This window comes from Symphalangus syndactylus, chromosome 18, assembly GCF_028878055.3.
Source record: "Symphalangus syndactylus isolate Jambi chromosome 18, NHGRI_mSymSyn1-v2.1_pri, whole genome shotgun sequence".
Lineage (NCBI taxonomy): Eukaryota > Metazoa > Chordata > Mammalia > Primates > Hylobatidae > Symphalangus > Symphalangus syndactylus.
The window spans coordinates 71,285,778-71,291,777 of NC_072440.2; the positions used below are offsets into that span (position 1 = coordinate 71,285,778).

General features: G+C 44.6%; 1 long non-coding RNA gene across 1 annotated transcript in view; it reads right to left on the minus strand.

Annotated features, from left to right (window-relative positions):
• LOC129467806 (uncharacterized) overlaps positions 1 to 4,094 on the minus strand; it is a 116,153-nt gene extending 112,059 nt beyond the window's left edge. The window contains exons 1-2 of the long non-coding RNA XR_008652478.2: positions 4,016 to 4,094; positions 2,051 to 2,116 (exon numbers count right to left, since the gene is read on the minus strand). This is a non-coding gene — a long non-coding RNA (uncharacterized lncRNA). The remainder of the gene's footprint in view (positions 1 to 2,050; positions 2,117 to 4,015) is intronic.
• Between the last annotated feature and the right edge of the window lie 1,906 nt (positions 4,095 to 6,000).

A 6,000-nucleotide genomic window follows, 5' to 3' on the forward strand; every position in this document is an offset into this window, starting at 1 on the left:
AGGGGGAGGAAATGGGCTGGAGGCCATGAGTTGCTCTCTCTCTAGTCACTCACCCAGTCTTTGGAAGGTGCTCAGGTGGAAATGCAGTTGAGGTTTTATCCTGCTCAATTTCTTAGGGATCGTGGGAAAGAGTGGATAGGAAAGAGAGAGCTTATGGACTATACTCAGAGCCACTGGCAAGCAGCAAGGACTCAGCATGAATGATTTGACAGAGCACCTCAGCATATCAGAAAATCAATAATGTTCCAGCCACCTGCTCTCTCTGGCTACTGGACCAGCCTCAGATCACAGGGAAACCGAGCCCACGAGTAGACCTCTGTTCCAGCAAGAGAAATGCAAGAAGTTAGAGCAGGACATGGTCTCAAACTGCCATCTTTTAAAGGTTGGGGGTGCTTATGTATCTTTGTTCTGTCCTTCTGCTTCCTGCAGACCTCTTGGGTTTGAACACATTGCCTGGCTTTGACCAGATGCTAACCTACATTATGTTTGCCATTTGGTCCACTTGGTTCTGTTCCTTAAGGACCATCTTTGATTTCTGAATTCTAGTCCTTGGCCATTTTCATTACTTATGGCCACCCACAGGGTAATAATTGCAACAGGTACCGTATACTGAGCGCTGGCTCTAAGCCTTGAGTTTTGCAGCCATTATTCTAAAAACACCACAAGGTTCGTTATTATTTTTATTTTGCCTATGAGAAGATGGAGGCTCAGAATAATTAAGTAATTTGCCCAAAGTTTCTCAGTTTGCTAAGTGGCTGTGTTAGGGTTCAAATTCATTTCTGACACCAGTGTCTTTTATCTTTCTACAACACTCCACTAGAAGTGGTAGTAGAGAACCAGATTGGAAGATTTTGTTCAGGTGGCAAGGGGTGGCTGCACAAGTGACCCCCAACTCTGTTCTCCAGGGTTTTACTTTCCTTGTGGGTCTCTTTCCAGATTGTTCCTCCTGTGACACCAAGCCAAGTCTCCTCAAGCCACAGCCACCTTTTAAATAGTTGGCTCCAAGCTTGACAAAATTTTCTTTACTTCTATGCCTTTCACACAACTGAGACAGGCTGATATTTTTGGAAAGATTTTTACTAAACACTAAGGGAAACTGAAAGGAAATAATTGCAGCAAATATAGGCAGTATAAAAATAGCCAACTTTCCAAATACACATTTCTGGCTCTAGGAATCACAGTAGAAACAGCAGAAAGCTTTTCTGTTGCCGAAACCTGATGCTAAGGAAGTCCCCCGACCAAAACACTGCTGCAAGATTCATTTTAATGGAGCTCAGCCATATCTACACTTCTTGTGTGGGCTGGGAGTCAAGCATCTGACCCGGGGAAGATGCATGAGCAGAGATGGGGACGTGGCTGCAGGATCCATGTCTCCTGGCCCAGACTCACTTGGGCTGTGGCCTTCATTACCACCCCATGCTGATGCTACCCAAATACTGGTCTCTAGTCCAGGCTTTCCTCCTGAAACCTACTGGGTGTCTCCACTTGGAAGTTCCATGGATAACTGAGCTCCTCTATATTCGAGCCCATCATCTGTCTTCCCTCCAGTAAATGGCACCACCCTCTACCCGGTTACACAAGACCAATACCAGGAGAAAAGTCATTCCTGACACCTCCCCTAAGTCCAATTAGCCATTCAATTCTAGCAGTTCCCCCCACTGCCGCTCCCCCCACCAAATCTCTTCATTTCTCCCCATCTCCTCCACTTCTACCTGTATTCAGGTCACCTTTATCTCTGATCTGGACTCTTGTCTTTTAGCCTCCTAACTAGTTTGACTACCTTCAGTTTTATCCCCTTTAACCTATTCTCCATGCCAGGGGTAAAGCTTTTTAAACACAAGTCTGATCGTGTAGTTCTTTCTGCTTAAAGTCCTCTGGAGGTTCTCCATTTCTCTCAGAAGAAAATACCAAACATAGACTAATGCTGCTCATTCCTCTAGGCTTGTGTCTCAGGACCCCTGTCCTTCTGTATTAGACTGTTCTCACACTGCTAATAAAGACATAGCCAAGACTGGGTAATTTATAAAGGAAAGAGGTTTAATTGACTCACAGTTCCACAGGGCTGGGAAGGCTTCATGAAACTTTCAATCATGGCAGAAAGGGAAGTAAACATGTCCTTCTCCACATGGCAGCAGCAAGCAGAAGTGCCCAGCAAAAGGAGGAAAAGCGCCTTATAAAACCATCAGGAGAACTCGCTGACTATCATGACAGCAGCATGGGGGTAACTGCCCCCATGATTCAATTACCTCCCACCAAGTCCCTCCCACGACATATAGGGATTATGGGAATGACAATTCAAGATGAGATTTAGGTGGGGGCACAAACTATATCACCTTCCTGTACTTGGAAGCTTGCACTTGTTCCTGCTCTCATCATTCTAAATAATGTTCATCTTCTCTACCGTGCTGCGCTGACATCTGGGCCTTTGACCATGCTCTTCCCTTTAAATGAAATACACCTGTGCCAAGCCATCTTGCCTGTTTTCACTAGCTAGGTCTTAGATGTAACTTGCTCCAAAATGTTTTCTATATCCCATAAAATTGGGGTTAAGTGCCTCTTCTTTGTGTTCTAACTTAAAACTTGTTACTTTTAACACCGTTTAGGTTGTATGGATTTCTGCCCAACAGCAGGGGCTCATTAGGAAAGTAACCATGTCAGCTGATTCACTATTAGAGCACTATTTATCATCACAGTGGCTGACATTGAGTGGGTAGCATAGCACTTAATAAGTATCTGATAAATGGTTGAATAGATTATATGTGCATAAAAATGGAGTAACCATAGCCTTGGAGGAGAATGACTTAATCAACATTGGCATAAAAAGCAAAATACCGATGCATTTGATAAACATTTCCAGAATATCTCCTCTGTATCAGGCTGTGTACCGGGAAATCTGGACCTGGGATACAAGAGCCAGGACCTTCGTAATCAGCAGGACCCTGTCCCTGATCATGTGGCTCCTGTTGGCAGCCTCTCTACCTTGAATCCCACCCTTTAGCAAGCCTAACTGTGCACTGTGAATGAATGGGTTCCTGGGGGCCTCGTCTGATCCAGTTAGCAGCAGAATTAAGCTTTAAGAGAAAAATTAGTCCTTTTATTTTTCTCTTCTCTCCTTTTCTTTCATTTTTCTTTTCTTTGATCTCTTCTCCTTTCATCTTTAAATAAAACCCATGCTGTTTCTGTGCTTACCCCCACTCTCATGATGCCCCAGATCTTACTTTTACTGTGTTTTATTTAAGGAAGCATTGGTGGGATCAGGGATAATGTATTTCCAAGGGGAGTGTTAGTCTCTCAATCAATTACCCAGGATCCTCTCTTACTGACATACCCCACGTGGAGCATCCAGCAGAGGAGGCAGTGGGTGAGCCAAGACACTGAAGAGTTGGGAAGGAATTAGTGTTAATTCCTACCAGACACCTCCCTGTGATGTTTCTCAGTCAATAAGAGATTAGATAGGTGAAAAGGTTTAAACATAGCCATGCCTCTTCTCATCACCTGCTAATCCGTTCCCACACTAGGCCCTGGGGCAGAGGCCCTAGAAATGTATCTGCTGATGCACGCAGAGCCCTCCAAAGGCCTTCTTTCCTTCTCCCGGACTTCCCAGGAAAGCCCTGAGCAGCAAAGTCTTCTGGTGTTGTTTCCTGGCAAATGGATCCCTGGGAAATGTGGAAAGATCAGAAGCTGCTGCATGGTCTTACAGGGTTGGTGGGAGTGCAAGGCGAGAAAAGAGTGGGTGTATAGGATAAGATGAAGAGACAGAGAAGGTAAGAAAGCCAGGGAGGTACTTATCAGCATCTTATCACTACTCTGGTCTGCAGCCTCAGTGATTGTGGAAGACAGACTTTTGACTCCTGCCTCTGAGGCTGTTGGGGTTCATGCCCTTCTAGTATTCCCCGTCCTTCACTATGAATGGGACTATCGCTTGCTTCTAACCAATAAGTATATCAAAGGTGAACGGACATCACTGCTGTGATACGTTATGTTGCATAAGGGCATGTTCTGCTGTTGTACTCACTTGAGACTTTCTTTCTCAATCTTCCCTGTTCTTTCTCTGTGGCTGGCTTTGAAGAAGCAAGTCCACAAATCCTGCAACTACAAGGAATTGAGTGTTGTCTGACAACCACATGAGGTTGAAAGGAGACCTCGTACAAGAACCCAGCTCTGACCGACAACTTGATGGCCACCTTTTGAGACTCTGATCAGAGGACCCTAAGCCATACCTAGACTCCTGATGCACAGAAACCATGAGATAATAAGTGGGTTGTTCCAAGGCACTAAGTATGTCATTCTAAGCCACTAAGTGTGTCATAATTTGTTCTGTAGTGATAGAAACCAACAGTGATAGAAAACTAATACAGTGGTCCCTTTTCCTTCCTGCGTTGAGCACTAGGGCCTGAATGCTTCTATCTCCTTCCATTATCAAGGTGGTCTCCCCAGTAAAGGACACTAAACCTGTTCACATTGACATGTACTTGACCGACTATAGTTCAGGTTTTGCTACTCTTCCAATAGAGGCACCTGTACACCAAGGAGCCTTCACAGCCACAGCTCCTTGCAAGACAGTTGATGGATCTCTTCCTACCATTCAGTTTAGATCGCTTACTGTCTCTTGAATTATATTCTTCTTTTTAGGGAGTGGATTATGGTGGCACTTCTAATTTTTCTGTCTTTTTTTCTTTTTCTTTTAAACTATTCTTTGCTTGACAGGCTTTCAAGGTCTGCTATTTCAGCTCCATTAGGGGAAGAATTACTTTCATTATCAACTTCAAAACTCCTTTCTCAAAGCACATCCCATTTAGGGCAGAGTGGCTTGCTCCAGGCTAGAGGCTTCCAACTCACTACATACATTCCTAGTTAAAAGGCAGCACCAGGGCCACAGAGCCTCCTGGTAGATCCAAGCAGTATTCTGAGAAGAAGTGTAGGGATGAGCATTGGTTGGGTGTCTGAGTGAGAACAGCTTTTACTATTTCCACTTAATTTGTAGCAGCATGAGCTTCAGACAGATAGAATCAGAACGAAATTTTACTGTCTGTGAACTATTCGTAGGTTGTGAGCAAGTTATTTAACCTCTCTAGCCTGTTTTCCTTTTTAACAAGATTCTTGTGAAAATGGAATGTGGTAATATAGTAAAATTTCTCAGCACAGTGCCTAGCCCCTTGCTGTCATCCAATAAATGTTAATTTTTCCTCCTTTGTCTGTACAGAGGAGGGATGGGATTGAGAGGAAGGACAAAATGAAATTTCTCAGGGATGAAATGCTAAATCTCATGGCACTGTGGTTTCCTCCTCCTTCACGCTCTTTACCCCTAGTTTCCTCTCCTTTTTCCTCTTTCTCTCTCCCGATACATGCAAAGTGCTTAGAGAACAGTGCCTGGTCATAAATGCTTTTGTTGCCATTGTTATTTTTATTGTAGTAGTCGTCATCATTGTCATTGCCATCATCAGTGTAATCATCTCCTTCCTCGCAGCTTATTCTCCTTTCTCCAGTAGAGGTGATCTTCCTGTACCTTTTCCTATAATGTCAAAGCTGGGAGCCGGTGTGAATTACACTTCCTGAACTCTCCTACCATCTGGCTTCTTGTTTGCTTTTGCCAACAAGGAGACACTGTTAGGGGGAGGAAAGTCTTGAATTTGTTCCATTTTCCTGCTTTTGGCTGTGACTTCAGAAGGGGTTGTATCCTTTTACATAATCTAAGCTTTAGCCACAGCTGCTCTCTTTTTGGTGACCATAGCCTCAGCAGGGCGGCGCCTCTTCATTTCTTCCAGTAGCACCCTCCTGCGTGGCTCTAGCACTGACTAGGAGCATCTCTCCTGGGCAGCTCGAGCTCTGACCCAGCGGCATCCCAGCCCTGCTGTAGCAGGTACACTCCTGGGCTCTGCTAATGCCATCTCTCATCCCATGTTCCTCCAGCCCTAAGGTGGTCGCTACTCCCTGCAGTTAATCATCTCTGCGTTACCATGTTATCACACCTTCTTTTTGTATTCAGGCCTTGGCAGCATG